The 20,120-nt window shown below is 33.4% G+C and overlaps 1 long non-coding RNA gene across 1 annotated transcript in view; it reads left to right on the top strand.

Moving 5' to 3' along the window:
- The window catches only part of LOC130240443 (uncharacterized), a 95,959-nt gene extending 82,132 nt beyond the window's left edge, over nucleotides 1–13,827 (top strand). Inside the window, exon 12 of the long non-coding RNA XR_008838768.1 lies at nucleotides 13,275–13,827. This is a non-coding gene — a long non-coding RNA (uncharacterized LOC130240443). The remainder of the gene's footprint in view (nucleotides 1–13,274) is intronic.
- The last annotated feature ends 6,293 nt before the right edge of the window (nucleotides 13,828–20,120 follow it).

The following is a 20,120-nucleotide window of genomic DNA, read 5'->3' as shown; positions in this document are numbered from 1 at the left end:
TAATTCTAATAATTAATATGTTTCACTTTTCTAATGTGATCAGAAAGTTCCTTGACACATTGGTGAACACTCCTTTGTATTTATACTAACAGAAGCCTCATCTCTCAGTTGCTCTTTCTGAAGTGCTGCTATATTCATGTGTGTCTGTAAGGTGTGTGTTTTTTTCACCAGTCTTCATTCTCTTCCTGCAGCCTGTATTGTCAGAGCTGTGTGTGTTTGCTGATAATTGAGTAATTACCTGTATGAGATAGCACTCCTGCAGGGAAACAGCGCTAATCTCAGCGACTGGCCTTCCAGCAGAACAGCGTTTAGCTCAGTTAGAGGCTAAATGCTCAGTTTAGTGGCACAGTTTGGTCTGTGTGTGTGTGTGTCGTTTGAATGATCGCTCTCATTTCTGCGCACGTCAAATGAAGGCAGACGCAGGGAACAGTGTTTGGAACAATTTTCTTTTTCTTAAAGGCTGTTTTGCGCAATGGCTTACAGATGATGAGATGATAATGGTGACAATTTAGGAGATTTTTGGTGTGTTTTTCTCTGGAAGAGACTGGGAATGTCACTAAAGTGGTTGTAAAGTCCATCGAAATGAAGGAAACTCTCCTAGTAGTGAATGTTGAATACAGTTATGTTGGCTGTAAAGTTTGTGGTCTTTTAGATGGTCTTGTCATTCACATAAATTGTGACTTGTAATTAATTATAGTGGGCATGTCATTTTTGACATCAAGCTGAAATTATTTTCCTAATTAGCATTGTAGTTTGAATTTAGAAGAAATCATGAACAATAATATAATTTTAAATGTATTGTTTATACTGTTAAACGTTTCACATTGGTTAAACTTACAAACTCAAGTTCACCAGCAGCAATTTGAGTCAACTCAACTTAGACAGATTCTTAGTTTCAACTTAAGGTGTTGAGTTTCACAATAGTTAACTAAAACTCAATATCTTAAGTTGAAACTAAGAATCTCTCTCTAAGAAAGTTGAGTTGACTCACATTTTCAAGGCAGCTGGTGACCTTGAGTTCGTAAGTTTAACCAAAGTGAAACGTTTTAACTACTCAACTGGTTTAGAGTAAGTTACTGGTTTAGGTTTTTTATTTTTGCATAAACCTCACTAATGTTTGATAGATATGCTTAAAAATAATAATATTTATCATCACATGAATAAAAAGTCTTTTAAAACACACTCAAGTCATTTAAAATATTACACAATTATATATATTTTTACTGTACGTTGATTAAATCAAGTAAATATACTGTAAAGAGAGCAAAAATGCTAAACAATTTGTTTATACTGTTTTTTAAACCACTATTTTAGATATATTTAGATTATTTTAAATACATTTTAACATTAAAATGCACACAACTCACACATAACACATATATATAGACCATTTCCTTGTGGTCATGTCATTGGCCCATTTTCTGCTTGTAATCAAACTATTTCATAACTGTAAAAAGCAGCAATTTAGTCATAACTTAATGTTAAATAGTTATCATAACATTGTTTATTAATATGTGGCTCTTTTTGGATTCTCTGAAGCTATAAAAATACAAAAACAGAAAAAAATGTAAAACAGGAAATACGTTGGGACTATTGTTTTTGTTTAGATCCCTTAAAATGGTCTATATATATATATGATCACTTAAATATGTTTTTTATTTATTTTATTTTATTTTATTTTATTTTATTTTATTTTATTTTATTTTATTTTATTTTATTTTATTTTATTTATGCCTAAGCACAAGTCTGATTTTGCCCAATCCAGTGACTCTCAGTGCTTTGTAAAGTGTGTTTTCCTCACTCTCAGAAATAGGTATGAAAGCTGCCACTGGGGCGGTACCTTTTCAAAAGGTACACATTTGTAACTAAAAGGTCCTTATTAATACCTCAATGGTAAATATTATTACCTGAAGAGTACAAAAGTGTACCTCTTGAATTTTTTTTGTTACTAATATACCTTTGAGGTACCAATATGGACCTTTTAAGTACAAACGTGTACCACCCAGCTCACGTACCTTCACTTCTGAGAGTGCTTAGTTAATTATACATTCCGTGCCTTAATCATGTAACCCATTAAAGATCCTTTCATGGACCCTTTTTATATTTGTAGGGAGACAAGTTTTTTTTCAGAATGTTTGTCGCCATAAAGTCAGTCCGCTCATAAATCTGTGCAGTTTTTCCACTGTCATGCCCAATTCCCTTCAGGTCCTGAAACAGGCCTGAAACCACCTGAATATTCAGTTACGGATGCATTTTCATTTAATTGTCCAAAATGGGGGCAAGAAACTGTAAACGATATACTATGAGGAGATCATATTAATACAACACACACACACAGACCAACAAACACATGCAGACACACTCTAGATAATCTCCCAGGACTTCCGCTACAATCCCACAAGAGTCACACCCTGTCGAAACAGAAACATGAGAAGATGTTTCACAGGGTCACTGCATGGAAAACACTGATTGATATCTCCAGTTCAACTCTGATATGACATTTAAAATGACTGTGTCCGAAATCACTCACCTCATTCCCTAATTCGCTAATCCCAAATAATGTGTGCCAGTTGAGTGGGCTACATCGGGAAATAGGGGACGAAAATTTGTGAATTCAGACATACAGTGCTCAGCATTATTGAATAAAATACGGACATTTTCATCCATTTTTCAAGGAATATAGGCAATGTGTTTTGGTGATTTATTAAACAGATATATTTATTCAAATGATCTTTTAGTCAGCAAACATATTTAGAAATTGAAAGATAATAGAATTAAATTCAAGCAGAAAATTGCAAAAAAAATTACAACCTACAAAATTTCAACTAAATTTTTCATTTTTTTGCTTCTCTTGATTTTTTTTTCCTCATTTTTAAATTTGTATTTAATATTTTTCTATAACATATACATTTGGGTGTACTAGTTTTTGGACTGTTATTGTAAGTTATTTTGTTAGATAAGCTCCAGATTTGGCTTCAGTACAGACTAATCTAATGTATATGCACTAATATAATATTGTATAGCTTTCTTTTGAAAATATGAATTTAAAAGATAGATATGTTAGGCGTGTACTTATATATGCTGAGCACTGTAAATGGTGCACCTTAAAAATTGCTTTTCTACCTAATTTTTTTGTCTTGTTTTTAGTCCAAATATCTAACAATTCGTAAATCAAGAATAACTTCCTAGGCAAGCAAAATTTTGTCTTGATTTAAGAAATAATATGTGAAAATGAAGTGAGTTTTTCCTTAAAACAAGCTAAATAATCTGCCAGTGGGGTAAGCAATATACTCTAGTTTTTATTTTTGACATAAGATTATTTTGCTTTCCCTGTTGGCAGATTATTTAGCTTGTTTTAAAAAAATCTAAGTAAGAAAAGTATTTTTAAGCTAGAGAGAAGTCTGTCACAAACATTACTACAACACTGTAATATTTAATATAGGCTTTATAAATTGAAAGTCACTGTTCATTTGTTACATGTATGAATTGAGAACAAAGAGAACAAAAACGCCTGCTTGCATTGATCATTATTAAAGAATTTATTCTATTTGAATACAAATAAGGGATGTCACGGTGACGCAGTGGGTAGCATGATTGTCTCACAACAAGAAGGTCGCTGGTTCGAGCCCTGGCTGGGTCAGTTGGCATTTCTGTGTAGTGTTTGCATGTAGTGTTTGTTGGTTCGAGCCCCGGCTGGGTCAGTTGGCATTTCTGTGTGGAGTTTGTTTGTATGTTCTCCCTGTGTTTGTATGTTCTCCCTGTGTTTCCCCCACAGTCCAAAGACCTGCGCTATATTGAGGCTAAATTGTCCATAGTGTATGTGTGTGAATGAGTGTTTATGGATGTTTCCCCGTGATGGGTTGCAGCTGGAAGGGCATTCGCTGCGTAAAACATATACTATCAAAACAAATAACTATCAACAAGAACCTACATAAGTTGATGAACATACATTATTCATTACTTCTAATGTAAATAAATGTAAAAAATTTGACTGATGTAAGTTGAGATGATTAGTTAGGAAAAATATGCAAGAACATGCTTTATTGTCAAATATAGACCAAGTCCTTGTTTGATTGATTCTTTTTCTTTCCCAAGTTCAAAGTAGAGTGTATTGTGTGATACAGATTGTACAATTGTAGTTTTTGTTAAGCCACATTATTATTGACCTTTTTATTTGTTGGTAATTAAAAAAATACATTTTCGTTGTATGCACTTAAGTTGATATTATCTATACTTTTTAAAATATAATAGTTATTTTTCTACTGTTATTTGCCATAAAATCCATAAATAAAATGATTAAAAAAGTTGAGATGATTAGAAAAGTTCAGTTGATTCAATAAAAAATGTAGGCAGCAAAAAAAAAAATTATAGGTTACATAAATTACAATTGAAATTCACTGTTTTTTCTTTTTAGTGCCTCTCATTTTATTTAGAAAATTATTGGATTTGGTGGAGCGAATGAACGAAGTTGAAACCCCACCCAAAATTATGGACACTTGATAGTGAACAGGTAGCAGATTTGGACACCACTTCAGAAGCAGTCTAGGCTGGCCTCTCAGTGGCGGGTTCATCTGAGCGCTGGCTCTCTGAAAGGCCCCAGCAATATCCACTGATGTAATGCGAGAGATAGGCATCTTTTATGCGCTGCTTTCGAACTTGTGGGCGTAATGTGAGTTCGGGGGGCGTGAGGGGGTGATGAAGCGGTGTCGCTGGAATCCGCAGTGTTGTGCGAGCTTCATACCTTTCAGCTTCATTAAACCAATTTCACGCCGAGGTGAGCTAAGAGAGGAAACTCGGAGTCTCTGCCGGCGTAACAATGGCGCATTGAAGGGACGAGGCGAAAGTAAATTAGGTACCACTTCACAGACGGCAAATTAAAATCTGAAAGTTGGATAGGAAAAAGTTGAGGGGGAGATGATTATGTCTTTATTGTGCTGTTCTCAATCTAAAAAAAAAAAACCTAGCCATCCTTTTAGCAGGCACCTTTGCCCCGCACCCCCCATGCCTCTCTGCTTAGAAGAAATAATGATCTATTTCTTGTGTGGTAATTGGTTTCTAAGATGCCCTTGCCCCCCAAAAAAGCACAGATTTTGAATCTCTTAGCTTGCCTTTCAGTCATGTAATTTGGTTCTTATCAGTGAGATATGATATCCTGAGAGAATCGTATAAATTAAACATTAGTGCAGGTGCTTATTCTTGTCATTTTCGGCTGTGATGTCTGTCAGAGAGCGTCAGAATCCTCTTATCTTTTAATGTTAAGACACTGTCATGAATTCAAGGGATAGTTCACTCAGAAATTTTAATTTACTTGCGTTTACTCACACCCTCAAGAAGTTCCAGAGGTTTATGAGTTCATCAAAGAAGATATTTTGAAGAATGTTGGAAAGCTATTGACATCTACAGTGGCTACTGGTTTTCAACATTCTTCAGAATATCTTCTTTTGTGTTCAACTGAAAAAATAAACTCAGACGTTTGGAAGTACTTGAGGGTGTGAGTAAAAAATGTCAGTATTTTTATTTTTGGGTGAACTATCCCTCCTCTGCCTGGAGGCCTGATGTATTAGTGCTTTACGTTAGTGGCCTCTGTGTGTGTGTGTGCTTTCTCTGAGGCAGTAGTAATGTGACCCTGTGAGGAATAAAGGAGGCTGTGTAAACAGTGACAGTCATTAGCGGTGTGAAATCAGACACTGACAGTAGCAGGAAGAGCACAGATCAGTTGTCTGTGTCCTGAACACCGCTGCGCTGGGTGTTGGTCAAGCCAGATCTTAAAAAACGCTTTAACAGGTTTCTTTTATTTTATGTATTTACATATGTAGATGAGAGTGGGGTAAGATGTGCCATAGGCAAGATGTTTATTTAAACAAGTAATTTAGCAAGATGTGTAGTTTTTGTCACATAACTGTGTATATACAAAGGACTCATGACATACAGCTGTCTGAAGATTTTTTCGTTTTTGAAACATTATTATTATTGCACAAGTAAGGTAATATACATATCAATAGGAAATTCATTCCATATGTAAACTTTATTTATGTCTTTTTTTCTTAGCAATTTTTGCCTTGTTTCTCAGAAATATCTAACCAATTTTAAAAAAAGATACTTTAGAAGCAAGTTCATTTTATCATGAGTTTACTCCATATTACTCAAAATACTAAGTATTTATTATGAAATTACTCTATATTACTCAAAATACCCAAAACTCTAATATGAAATTACTTTTTTACTCAAAATACTCAATATTTTGTTAATGAATTACTCTATATTACTCAAAATACTCAATATTTTGTCAATATATTACTCTATATTACTCAAAATACTCAATATTCTATTATGAAATTACTCTACTCAAAATACTCAATATTTCATTACAAAATTACTTTATATTACTCGAAACACCCAAAACTCTAATATGAAATTACTCTGTTACTCAAAATACTCAACATTTTATTATGAAATTACTCTACTCAAAATACTCAATATTTTATTATGAAATTACTCTATATTACTCAAAATACTCAATATTTTATTATGAAATTACTCTATATTACTCAAAATACTCAATATTTTATTATGAAATTACTCTATATTACTCAAAATACCCAAAACTCTAATATGAAATTACTCTGTTACTCAAAATACTCAATATTCTAATATGAAATTACTCTATATTACTCAAAATACTCAATATTCTAATATGAAAATACTCTATATTACTCAAAATACTCAATATTCTATTATGAAAATACTCTATATTACTTAAAGTACTCAATATTTTATTATGAAATTACTCTATATTACTCAAAATACTCAATATTTTATTATGAAATTACTCTGTTACTCAAAATACTCAATATTTTATTATGAAATTACTCTATATTACTTAAAATACTCAATATTTTATTATGAAATTACTCTATATTACTCAAAATACTCAATATTTTATTATGAAATTACTCTATATTACTCAAAATACTCAATATTTTATTATGAAATTACTCTGTTACTCAAAATACTCAATATTTTATTATGAAATTACTCTATATTACTTAAAATACTCAATATGTTATTATGAAATTACTCTATATTACTCAAAATACTCAATATTTTATTATGAAATTACTCTATATTACTTAAAATACCCAAAACTCTAATATGAAATTACTTTGTTACTCAAAATACTCAATATTCTAATATGAAATTACTCTATATTACTCAAAATACTCTATATTTTATTATGAAAATACTCTATATTACTCAAAATACTCAATATTTTATTATGAAAATACTCTATATTACTTAAAATACTCAATATTTTATTATGAAATTACTCTATATTACTCAAAATACTCAAAATTTTATTATGACATTACTCTATATTACTCAAAATACTCAATATTTTATTATGAAAATACTCTATATTACTCAAAGTACTTAATATTTTATTCTAAAATTACCAACCCGGGCTCATTCTGAAAGCATACCTCTATATACATTTCTAGAGACCATCAAATATGTCCCAGGAGCTACGTTTTTTTGCAGTTTTCATTTTTGCGAATCCACGAAAGGCCGCTATGTACGCTTTTTATGATCTCAAATTTCTCTCACAAGTGCTATTCGCACCTGCTCTTCTTACGTAAGTTCACCAGAGGCCACTGTCGACTGACTGAATGACTGACCGACCGATCGACTGACACACCCTCCACCTTCACTAAACCCAACCAATAGTATTTTAAAAAGCACAGATTGGCTTATGTTGATGGTTAAAATGGCTAATGGCTAATGGCTAATGGTTAAAAGTTAAGTTAATGAAAATAATAAATTTGCTTAAAACAAATGATTATATTAGCTAAAGCTAAATAGATTTTCTTTGTATAAAAAAATCACCTACAGTACTATACAAAAAAGTGAAAAAATATAGAGTAAAAAAATAAAAAGAACCATAAGAAATAAAAATAAACTACACATTATTGCTTATATATTTTTTTGTACGTATAAAAGCACATGAAATATATTTTACCTACCAGATTATAACTTAAATAGATTTATTAATAGGTTAAATATTCCATTCAGGGCTCCACTGACAAATTCTATAAAACTTGGACCCCGATTCTAACTTTGTTTGACTCTTTGACCTCATTTAATTGTGACTGAAATTGTCAGGGGTAAACTTGTCTTCATGTTGTACTGTGCCATCTGGTTGTGCGAGTATTCTCCCTAGATTGTATATATGTTATTTCCTTTCCTTTTTTCTTTTACATTCATGGACCATATACTTTAATATATAGTAGTTTAAAATTATTAATAAATAATATTTCACTAGATATTTTTCAAGACACTAAAAGTGACATTTAAAGGCTTAACTAGGTTAATTAGGTTAACTAGGCAGGTTAGAGTAATTTGGCAAGTTATTGTATAGTGATGGTATGTTCTGTAGACTATCGAAAAATATATAGCTTAAAGGGGCTAATAATGTTGCCCCTAAAATGTTTATTTAAAAAGACTGCTTTTATTCTAGCTGAAATTAAACCAATAAGACTTTCTTCAGAGGAAAAAATATTATCAGACACTGTGAAAATTTCCTTGCTCTGTTAAACATCATTTGGGAAATATTTAAAAAAGAAAAAAAATTCAAAGGTGGGCTAATAATTCTGACTTCAGTTGTATATATAAAAATAGATTCATGCATTCATTCATTTTCTTTTCAGCTTAGTCCCTTTATTAATCAGGGGTCACTACAGTGGAATGAACCACCAAAATAGATTTATTAATTATAATTAATAATTAATACCTACCATACAAAAAAAGACATATATATATATATACCTCACGTTATTGCATAACGTTTTAATTCGGTTTGCATTCAATTTAAATCCAGTATTTTTATCAGCAGTTACGAAATCTTTGAAAATGGTTTATTACAATGAAATATTATATTGATATATGTGATAAAAGGTAAAAAATAATCCAGTGCACAATTACTTTTTATATTGAAAATATGTCATTTTGTGTGTGTTTTTCACTAAATCAGTGACATCATTTGTGAACTTGCCAATTAAAGAGTTAAAATGCTGTAATTTTCTAAACAATTCAGTAGTTTTGATCAGGACTGAGGTTGATTAACAGATTTATGCAAAAAATTAAAAAAATATATTTATTTCATGCATGTTTTATTTTATTTTATTTTATTTTTTCTTCTTTTTTTATTGCTCTTTTTTTTATTGCTCAGAAAGGCGCCTTTAAATAAAATGTATTATTATTATTTTTACAGCAGTTTAATTCAGCTATGTTTTCATCCCTAACATAACAAAAGGTACATTTGAACAGTGCACAAGGATTAATAATTAATACCTACCATACAAAAAATATATATTTTTTTACCTCACATTAGAGCATAACTTTTAATAGTTAGCTTTGCATCCCATTTAAATTCAGTATTTTTCTCAGCAGTTACAGTTGTTTGAAAATGATTTATTACATTGAAATATTATAATTTCTACATGCTAATTTCTAAAGTTACAAATAAGATACACACAAAAATGATAAATGTCTTTCAAAAACCTTCCAGGTCCCATACCATTACAATGTAATATAAATGTTTCATGCAATCCAAAAACCAAAACACCAAAAACTTTCCTCTTGATATGACACAATAATCCCTAATGTATGATAACATTATAAGCCAATCCCTTGTCCCTCTGCAACATCAAACATCCTCAACTATAATTACATGCTTTATTTGGCATCTAATGTCTATTTACCTAGAGGTCAACTAAAGTAAAAAGTGACCCATCTTACCCCACTCTCTGTATACACATCAGCTGAATGCTGCTTTTATTGGTTGGTCTTTAATGACTGTGTTTTGTCTGGAGTGTGATTGTTTGTGTCAGTCCGTCTGTACTGATGATCAGTCCCTGTCTCTGAGGGCCTCACACACACACACACACTTTCACACCTCACACAAAGCTCTGACAGCAGTTAGACTTTACTGCCCGTCGGCCCGCTGGCTTTACGAGACAGTCAGATCCCGCTCGCTGTAAAGCCGTCAGTCAAACAAAGAGGGCAGGTGCGAGTCTGCCTGGAGTGCTCACCTGCACCCAGCGGGGGATGAGGCCTATTCAGGACGGCCGCTCATCTGCGCTCCTTAACTTCTCTGTGGCCTGTATAAGAAGATCCTCACTCTTTTTAGTGATGTGCGTCTTATTGGAGAAAAAACTGGACTCGGATAAAGGGATCTGTAGAGATGAGAGTGCTGAGGATTATAGACTGTAAAGAAGAATGTGCACTCTAAAAATGCTAGGTTGTCGTGCTCCAATGTTGGGTCAAATATAGACAAAGCCAACATTGGGGTAATTTTTTTAATTAAATTGAAATGGCATGTTTTAACCCAACTGTTGGGTCATAACAACCCAGCATTTTTACAGTGTAGGAGTTATGGAGAAAATTTTTGAAACAGTCAAATGGAGTGTTTGCCATTTAAACAGGAAGTTTAATGTTTGAAGCTAGTGTACAAACGGTGCTCCTCAAAATGTTTTAGTTTACTTGATTATCTCTATATAATTTCTCTTAAAAAAATAAATGATGAGTAAGAAACTATATTTGTACATGTATTAGTTCTTACTGAGCTGCGTTGAATTCAAATATATAATTCTTCCTACAATTAGGTGTAGAGCTCTGATAAGAAACAGCATTTAAAAATCATCTCATTACGACACACAGTTGAAGTCAAAATTATTAGCCCCCCTGAATTATTAGCTCCACTGAATTATTAGCTCCCCTGTTTATTTTTTCCACTATTTCTGTTTAACGGAGGGACGATTTTTTCAACACATTTCTAAACATAATAGTTTTAATAACTCATTTCTAATAACTGATTTATTTTATCCTTGCCATGATGACAGTAAATAATATTTTACTAGATATTTTTCAAGACACTTCTATACATCTTAATGTGACATTTGTTCTGTAGACAGTCGGTAAAAAATTTGCTTAAAGGGGCTAATAATTTTGACCTTAAAATGGTTAATAAAAAAATTAAAAACTGCTTTTATTCTAGCCGAAATAAAACAAGTAAGACTTTTTCCTGAAGAAAAAATATTATCAGACATACTGTGAAAATTTCCTTGCTCTGTTAAACATCATTTGAGAAATATTTGAAAAAGAACAAAAATTCAAAGGGGGGCTAATAATTCTGACTTCAACTGTATATCTAAGAGATACATGGTATGTTTACACTAATTTCAAGTAAAATCTGAAACTGTTTATGCAATTAAGAATTCATATACATGACAAGTGATTTCAGAGTTTTACCTTACACTCATTCATTTTCCTTCGGCTTAGTCCCTTTATTCATCAGGGGTCGCCACAGCAGAATGAACCGCCTACTTATCCAGCACATGTTTTACACAGCGGATGCCCTTCCAGCTGCAACCCTGTACTGGGAAACACCCATACAAACTCATTCACATACATACACTATGGACAATTTAGTTTATTCAATTCACCTACTGCATGTGTTTGTACTGTGCGGGAAACCAGAGCACCTCACACCAACCTACACCAACACGGAGAACATCCAAACTCCACTAAGAAATGACAACTGACCCAGCCGGGACTTGAAACAGCGACATTTCTGCTGTGAGGTGACAGTGCTAACCACTAAGCCACCATGTCTCCCCAAATGTGCAAGTTTTTGAAAAAATCCCAATACCAACTTCAAATTTGAGATAAATGTGACATCATAAATATTACACGTTCAGTCTATAGGCAGCCATGAGTACTTGACAACCAAAACAATGATGGCAGAAAACAGATACATAGTTTTTCTTTACAAAGATGCACAACATATAGCATTTTTAGTAGCTGTCATCTGTACATGAAACTTTTCAAAATGCACAGTGCAACATGGAAGACCTTTCAGTTTTAAAGCACTGTGTTGTGTAAACTGGCAGGGGGCAACCGATGAAAATTAGCCCTTGTGGCTAACTCTGGCTTATTTATAGTTTTACGGTTGATTAATGAGCAGTGTCCCTGTTAAATAAATAAGTCAAATTTCATCATTTTATGTAAGTAGAAGCCTTCAGAATTTCATCTTTGTTTTTGGCCACATACAGTGAGGGAAATAAGTATTGAACAAGTCCATAATATTTCTAAAAGAGCTGCTGGCATGGAATTTATCCAGATTTGTGTAAAAACCCAAACAAAACAAACAAACATAAAAAGAAAAGAAAACAAAAAATCAGCCAAAAAATAGTTATAACGATGGAATGAAACAAGGAGAAGGAACTGAACTAGGCTTTTTTGGTGATGGCTGCTTAAAGACGTCTCTCATATGGAGCATGAAGTCACATGCATTGCTCAGGTTTGAGTTTTTCGCAGACTTTAACAGGTTGTAAAAATCTTGATGGTTCTGTGACTCTCGTCTATCAAATCTGATCTTTATTTTGTATTTTATATTGGATTCAAGTCAGGTGATTGGCTAGGCCATTCTACAGCTTGATTTTCTTTCTCTGAAAGCGTTTGAGAATATTCTTGGCTGTGTTTTGGATCATTGTCTTGCTGAAATGTCCACTCTGGTTTCATCTTCATCATCCTGGTGAAGTAGATATTGGACTGAAGTCGCTAATATTAATTTACAGAGGCGAAGGGCAGGGAGTTTCTGAATACCTACGGAGGAATTTCAGCTGCTGTCTGAGCTTTCACTGCCTTTCTAAATCTCCCTTTCTTCATGTGTTCAATACTTTTTTCTTGCGTTATTTCATTTTATTTCACATAACTTGGCTTGGCATTAGCTTTGTTTTCTTTGCATATATGGATTTCTTTGGGTTTTACCAACATCCAGGGAAAGTCAAAATAACTTTTGGAAATATGTTTTCTGAGAAAAAGCATCGTTCACCCAAAAACTATTATTTAATTACCATTTACTCACCTTCAAGTGCTAAACCGTTATGATTTTGTTTGTTTGTGAAGGCTGGAGCCATCCATAGTTAGGTGGAAAATACTATGTAATTCAATAACTTTCAGTTTTCTGCTTATTAAGATAATTTCAGTTTGGTTTTCTTTAGCTATTGAAAAATGCACCCTGAAGTATGCTTAAAAAAAGCAGAATCAAACAATTAGCGAAAACAATTGTGAAAACGGCCTAAATGAGAAACAGTTCTGAAGCAGCTGCCACAATTAATTAAACACCACACACTCCCGATTAAACTGCTCTAAACTGGTCTTTTTAGCTATAATTAAATCTGAAATAATTTAAATATTGCTTTGTCTGTTGGCAGGCTTGGAGCGACCGAAGCTGCTGTCCGGTTTGAAGATGCGCTCGCTCATTAGGGCACAACAGGAAGCAGTTGGTCAGTAGTAGTAGAGCACATGCAGGTGACCAGCGACAGGTGGACAGCAGCACACAGTCACATATGAGGGGAAGGCAGGCAGACAGACAGACAGACGTACCAGGCGGGCAGGCAGACAGCGGGCAGACAGCAGGGGTAGGTGCCTGAGAGTCCGCACTGTGGCAGAGTAACAGATGTGTGGTGAATCTTTAACTTCGCTCACTCCCCACTGTCACTGCATCTGTGCGCAGCCCCTCTGCCTCAGCCAAACCCCCTCCTGTGTGAAAGAACGCAACAATAAAAAGCTATCAGTGCACTTATTGATTAGCCCGCAGTGTCAGGGATGCTGATATTTAATGATCTGCAGGTCACGCCGTCTTTCTGCAGGTTACGGTGGTGCTCTTTATGTTAAACGTTTAATTAAAAATCAATGATGAATGCTGCGTATCAAGCCAATCTGTTATGACATTCCCCAATATTTGCTATTATTGAGAAATCTAAATGCTTGAGTGTAACTTTTTATTGATTGATTCTTTTTAGTCTTGATTTTCAGTATCTAAACATTCTTAAATCAAGATACATTTATAAATAAATAAAATAAGAAGATAAATTTAGATATAATCACTGATAACTTGAACTGCCAATTGGTTCAGAAGAGTTAACTTGTTTTGCCTTTACATTATTTTTCTGATCTGATTTTTTATTACATTTTCAGCCTTAAGCAAAACATCATAAGATGTTTTTCTAAATTGTTCTATTATCATCCTAATATGATGATTTACTCAATAATATTTTTATATTCTAGCTATTAATGATTATCTAATATTTTTGGATTGTCTCATGAACAAAACATAAATATTTGAAACTGTTAGATTAATATTTAATTTATAAATTACATAATGCATTATACTTGGAACAGTGCATTTTTATTAATTCTAATATGCAGACTTGCTAGGATTAATTATGGTGGCTTGAGGAATCCAACATACTGTTATACTACATAAACTTTTTATTTTTCTTCCGTCGTCTTATTCTTCTTAGACTATTTTAAGAATGCATCTCCTCCTAGACCGTTCATACTACAATCACCAAACTAACTCCAAGCCTCCAAACTATACTGATTTAAGTTGTTATATCTTTTCCAACTGATCCGACTTACGGTTTTCCCAAAACTGACCTGGAAAATTCTGAAAAGTACCATTGAATTAACATTGGACCAAACTTTGTGACCTCATAACTTTCCACTAGACTGTCATACAGATTTAAGGTTGGGCTCATTTAACTCAGACTACCAATCTGCCAATCACTGATCACAGCTTACTAGACAGGGTTTGCAACCACTTATGGCACCCTAGCAACTGTCCCATAGACTTCTATTGTAAAAAACCGCCATTGACTATTGACATACTAACAACATACCAATTCATACTAACAATATACTAATCCATACTAGAAACATACTACCGACATATTAATACACTATTCTTACTAGCAGCATGCTAATTCCAACTAAATTCATGCTAACAACATGTTAGTTTATACTAGAAACATGCTAGCAACATGCTAATTCATACTATAACCATGCTAATGACATGCTAATTTATGCTAGAAACATTCTAGCAACATGCTAATTCATACTAGATCCATGCTAATATATGTTAGCAACTGCCTAGCAACTACTCAACACTTTAGCAACCGCCTAGCAACACCCTAGCAACCACCTAGCAACACCTTAGCAACTGCCTAGCAACCAATCAGAACACCCTAGCAACCACCTAACGACACCTTAGCAATGACCTAGCAACACCTTAACAACACCCTAGCAACTGCCTAGTAACCACTCAAAACACCTTAGCAACCGCCTAGCAACGCCTTAACAACCAGTCAAAACACCCTAGCAACAGCCTAGCAACCACTCAGTACACCCTAGCAACCACCTATCAACACCTAAGCAACCACTCAGAACCCCCTATCAACAGCCTAGCAAGAAACATGCCAATCCATACTAGAAACATGGTAACCTATATAGTTATAACTACTTCAGTTATTCAAACTTTAAAGCTACTTCAAAGTTTCAGACTAGGCTTTCTCAAGCCACCGTAAAGTTCATCTACGAACTTTACTTTTCTAGTTCACTATTGTTAAAATGAATTATAATTATTATGCTGATTTCTTATTATCAATGTTGAAAGCAGCTGCTTATATTTTGATGTAACGATACATTTTAAAGGACTCTTTGATGAATGGAAAGGTCAACATGTTTTCTCAAAACAGATATATTTTAATATAATATAATGCAAAAATACACTTCATTAAACATATTATTACATGTCATTTCATTTGAAAATACACTATATACTGTATAACTGCAGGTTAACTACGTTTACATACTGCCAACCTATACACAACTCAACTTTTCTGAATTTGACTGTAATTTAATGGTGTGCACCTTTTGTGAAGCTGCTTTAGGGTGATTATTGTATAGGATATGATAACTGCTACATCATACTTTTATCATCATACATCATACATATCTTACTTTTGACAATGTAATGAAACATTGAAAAAAAACTGAACCGCAATTTTTGAATAATACTGCATATATTTACCATACGTTTTACATACATATTGGAAAACATATTGATGTTGTTTATAAATATAGAATTTGGACCTTCAGATCATCCCCCGCAGAATAAGAGCAAACTGAAACAGCATCACAGCTCATTGTCCCACAGTTTAGCCCTTATTTGAAATAACAGATGTGTCACTGATATAATACTGTAAGAGTAGTGTTTTACTGTCAAATTACTTCAAATAAGGCAGCATCTGATCACAGATATAGTAAAACAGCAGCATTACTATTAAATATAAAGTTTAAATAGCTGTACTCAAATTAAGATCTACTTTTATTACCGTGATGTCCATCCTCTAGTCTACAGTGTCAAATGACCCTTCAGCAATCTTTCTAAAATGCTGATTTGCTGTAATTAATTTGCTACTATTAATATGCAGATTTACTGTTATTATCAATAACAGCTGTGCTGCTTAACATTTTTCATAGATCAGTCATACATTTTAAAGATTCCTGGACCAATAGAAAGTTCAAAGAACAACATTCCTTTAAAAATAGAAATCTTCTGTAGTATTATGAAAGTCTTGTTACTGTTGACCAATCTAATGAAACACTATTGGATTAATGTTTTTAAAAATCCCTTTAAACATTAGTGCATAAAAAACATACATATTTTAGTGCTGGGCAAAGATTATTACAAAATAAAAGTTTGTTTTGACAAAATATTTGTGTGTATTATCAGCCTGATCTCACGAGGAAATGTAACTGTTTTAAATTTTGTTAGTTTAGTGGCTTATTCGTACGAGTTCAGTCATGAAAATTTATAATTTTTTAAAGGAGGCGTGGCATGTGCGCATTTATATAATGAACCCTTTTCATATTTCTGGGTTTCTCAGTAGCTGAAGTCTTCATAGTTGGGTAAACTTAGAGCGCAGTGAATGGGAGAGTACAACGAATCATTTTTTTACAATCCTATTTGCTCAAATAATAAAAGAAAAACTCAACAATAGTGTTATCAACTTTCGACTTTCTGAAAAAATAAAAAAATTGTGTGAGACTGATAATGGCAGCCAGAAGAGAGAATAATGTTATATTTACTGCCCTGCACATAGACGCTGAATAACAAACGCCTTGCATAAGCCGTAATTCGTTTTTTGTAATTTGATGCAAAGATGATGTAATAGGGTATAGCTACACAGCTAGTGCATATCTCTTCCCACACCGATTAACTTCTGGTGAACTTTTTTCAAATGTATACGGTTCCTTTTACATTCATTTAATTGTTCAAGCCTAAACTGAAATAAAAGCCTTTTACACGCACACACATTCAGGATTAGCAGGCTAGAATAGAAACTCAATTGAAAATATTGGAGTAAAATACATTTTCATATTTTAAAGACATGGTGCAGAAGAATGTAATTTAACCACACTCCTCTACACTCCTCCAAACTCCGCTGATTTAGTAACAGCATACAGTTCACTGGAAGCGCTTGACTCAGGTTACTGAAAAATTAAAAGTCCTTCTGCATACTCTGCATGTACTTTATATATACATAAATACATATAAATGTTCATACGTTAAAAAAATATATTAAAAACTTTCAAGGATTTAAGATGTAGATGATCATCCTGTTAAATGTGTCATAAAAGTCTTGTGAAAATTCCATAAAAGGTCCATAAATATACACAGTACACGCACAAATATTATGTCAAAGCAAACTTTTATTTTGGATGCACTAAATTTTTGCACAGCACTAATGTATAATATATTGGACAATAACATAACTACATGTTGATTTTTGTATTACAGCACCTCTCATTTATCATTTTAAGCAATAGACCCATCACTAAACAAAGCAACTGCCTGCAGTCCATTTAGTACTTGTACAACCCACTTTTGGAAAATCCAATTGTTGGCTTGAAAATGAAATAAAAAATGAAGCTCAGCAGTTGTGTTTGTGCATATTTAATCTAAAATTTAGTTAATTGAAGTATTGAAATATTCAATATTAAATTGAGTATTGAAGCATAATTATTAGAAACCCACGGTAGATTTGGCCACTCCTGTTTATCAGTGTGCAAAAGTGATCATCCCCTGCAGAATAAGAGCAAACTGAAACAGCATCAAAGCTCATTGTGCCGCAGTCTAGCCCTTATTTGAAATAACAGATATGTCACTGACATAATACTCAATAAGTAGTGTTTTATTGTCATTTATGTGATCAGCCTAATCCCTTTAGACGTCACAGGGTAAATAGTCCTGGGACGATCTCTTCCTTGCGCTCTTTCTCTCCCCCCTCAGCGCCATGGTTTATTTTAATTGAAAATTAGCAAAACAAAACATGGGCAAGAGGCTCCCTGAATGGGGCCCCTTTCTCTGGGAGCTCCTGGGCCGTTGAATAATGCATATGGGAGAGAGTAAACAGCAGCAGCGGGCCTGGCTCTGGAACAATGGGCCGCTCTGAGCTCAGCGAGGGCGCCTGATTTTATTACTGACCTGTCAATCCTCCCCCCGGCCTGCGAAGCGTGGGACCGCGGCCAGGCAGCAGCTGCTGACCGGCCAGAGCTGACCTGTGCGCTTGGGCGAGCTGGATTTCAGCACACGCCCACCGGCCCGGACCCACATACCTTCACTGGAGCACCACCGCAGGGATGAGGAGCACAGCAGGTCCGCTGGAGACACGTGGACATGGCTATACGGAAGTGCTTTTGTCTGGAGACAAAGAAAAAAAAACATTTGTTAGACCAATGTTTTCCTTATGGTTTCACTAAAAGAACGGAAAACATTTGTACTGAATATATATATATATATATATATATATATATATATATATATATATATATATATATATATATATATATATATATATATATATATATATATATATATATATATAAATTAATTCACTAAAAATGTTTCTGTACCTTATACTGAATTTATTTACTAATTAATTTGTTTGTTTATTTATGTATTTTTTAAATTGTTATTATTGTTATTATTATTGGCTACATTTGTTTGATCACAAATTTAGTAAAACAGTAATATTGTAAATTATTATTATAAGTTTAAATAAATGTTTCTTTTTTAAATATATTTTTGTTAGACCGTCAATACTGTAGATTTATTGATGAATTCTACACTGTTTTGTTGTATTACAGAGGTACATACTACACTGTATTGTTGTAACACAGAGGTTAACGATGAGTAAATAAAGTATGATGTGTTTTAAATATAGCTGCATGTATTAGATCCTAAATACAGTAAAACAGTAACACTGTAAAGTATTATTACATGTAGAATTTTTTTAAAAATATTATTAAATATCTTGTTTTATTTTATCCACAATGGCCTTAGTAAACCACTGCTGTTTTAATTTTCTTCCAAATACACATATTTTTCTATTTAATGCAAATATGCTCTTACATGAACTTTAGTTAGTGATAATCAACGGCTTACCGTGCGTTAAAGGATTTTAATGAACGATGTGTAGGCGAAGGACCTGCACGGCACGCTAGAGGAGTGTGGTTGCCAGTGGTGTAAAGTAACTAATTACAAATACTCAAATTACTGTAATGGAGTAGTTTTTCTGAGGAATTGTAATTAACCAAGTCGTTTTAAAAATGTGTACTTTTACTCCCTCTTGAGCACATTTTTAGTGCAGTATCGGTACTTTTCCTCCACTACTTTCCTTCAACCTGCAGTCACTATATATTTTTTTGTCTATGGGGATTAGAAAAATCAGTCCTGTGATTCCTGTCCAATCAAATTGCTCATAGAAGGTAAATCGCATCATAATGAACGACCTCAAGACATGCAGAAAACAGTTTGAAAGCATTAAGTGTCTAAGACGATGTCCAAGAGCTTTACACGCAATGACCCAGCGACTGTTTAGATGCATATCACTGATGACAAGATGATGGATGTTTAGTAACAGTAAATAGCCTTAAACACCCAGCAGGCACAGGACGTCAAGATGATGTCAGATTGACGTTGTACCTCAACATCGTGGGATGTTGCAATGTGTTTGGAAATGAAAATCAGTTTGACGTCAGAACTCGATGTCAGGTCAACATCAATGTCCAACGTCCAACCTAAAATCAACTAAATATCAAGGCTAATGATGTTACACCTTGACGTTGTGTGGACATTACTACTATGACGTCTATCAGATGTTACATTTTGGTTGCCATACCTGACGAATAAATGTCAGTATTTGACATCA

This window comes from Danio aesculapii, chromosome 14 (assembly GCF_903798145.1).
Source record: "Danio aesculapii chromosome 14, fDanAes4.1, whole genome shotgun sequence".
NCBI classification, from domain to species: domain Eukaryota; kingdom Metazoa; phylum Chordata; class Actinopteri; order Cypriniformes; family Danionidae; genus Danio; species Danio aesculapii.
This window is presented reverse-complemented; position numbering and strand designations above follow the sequence as displayed.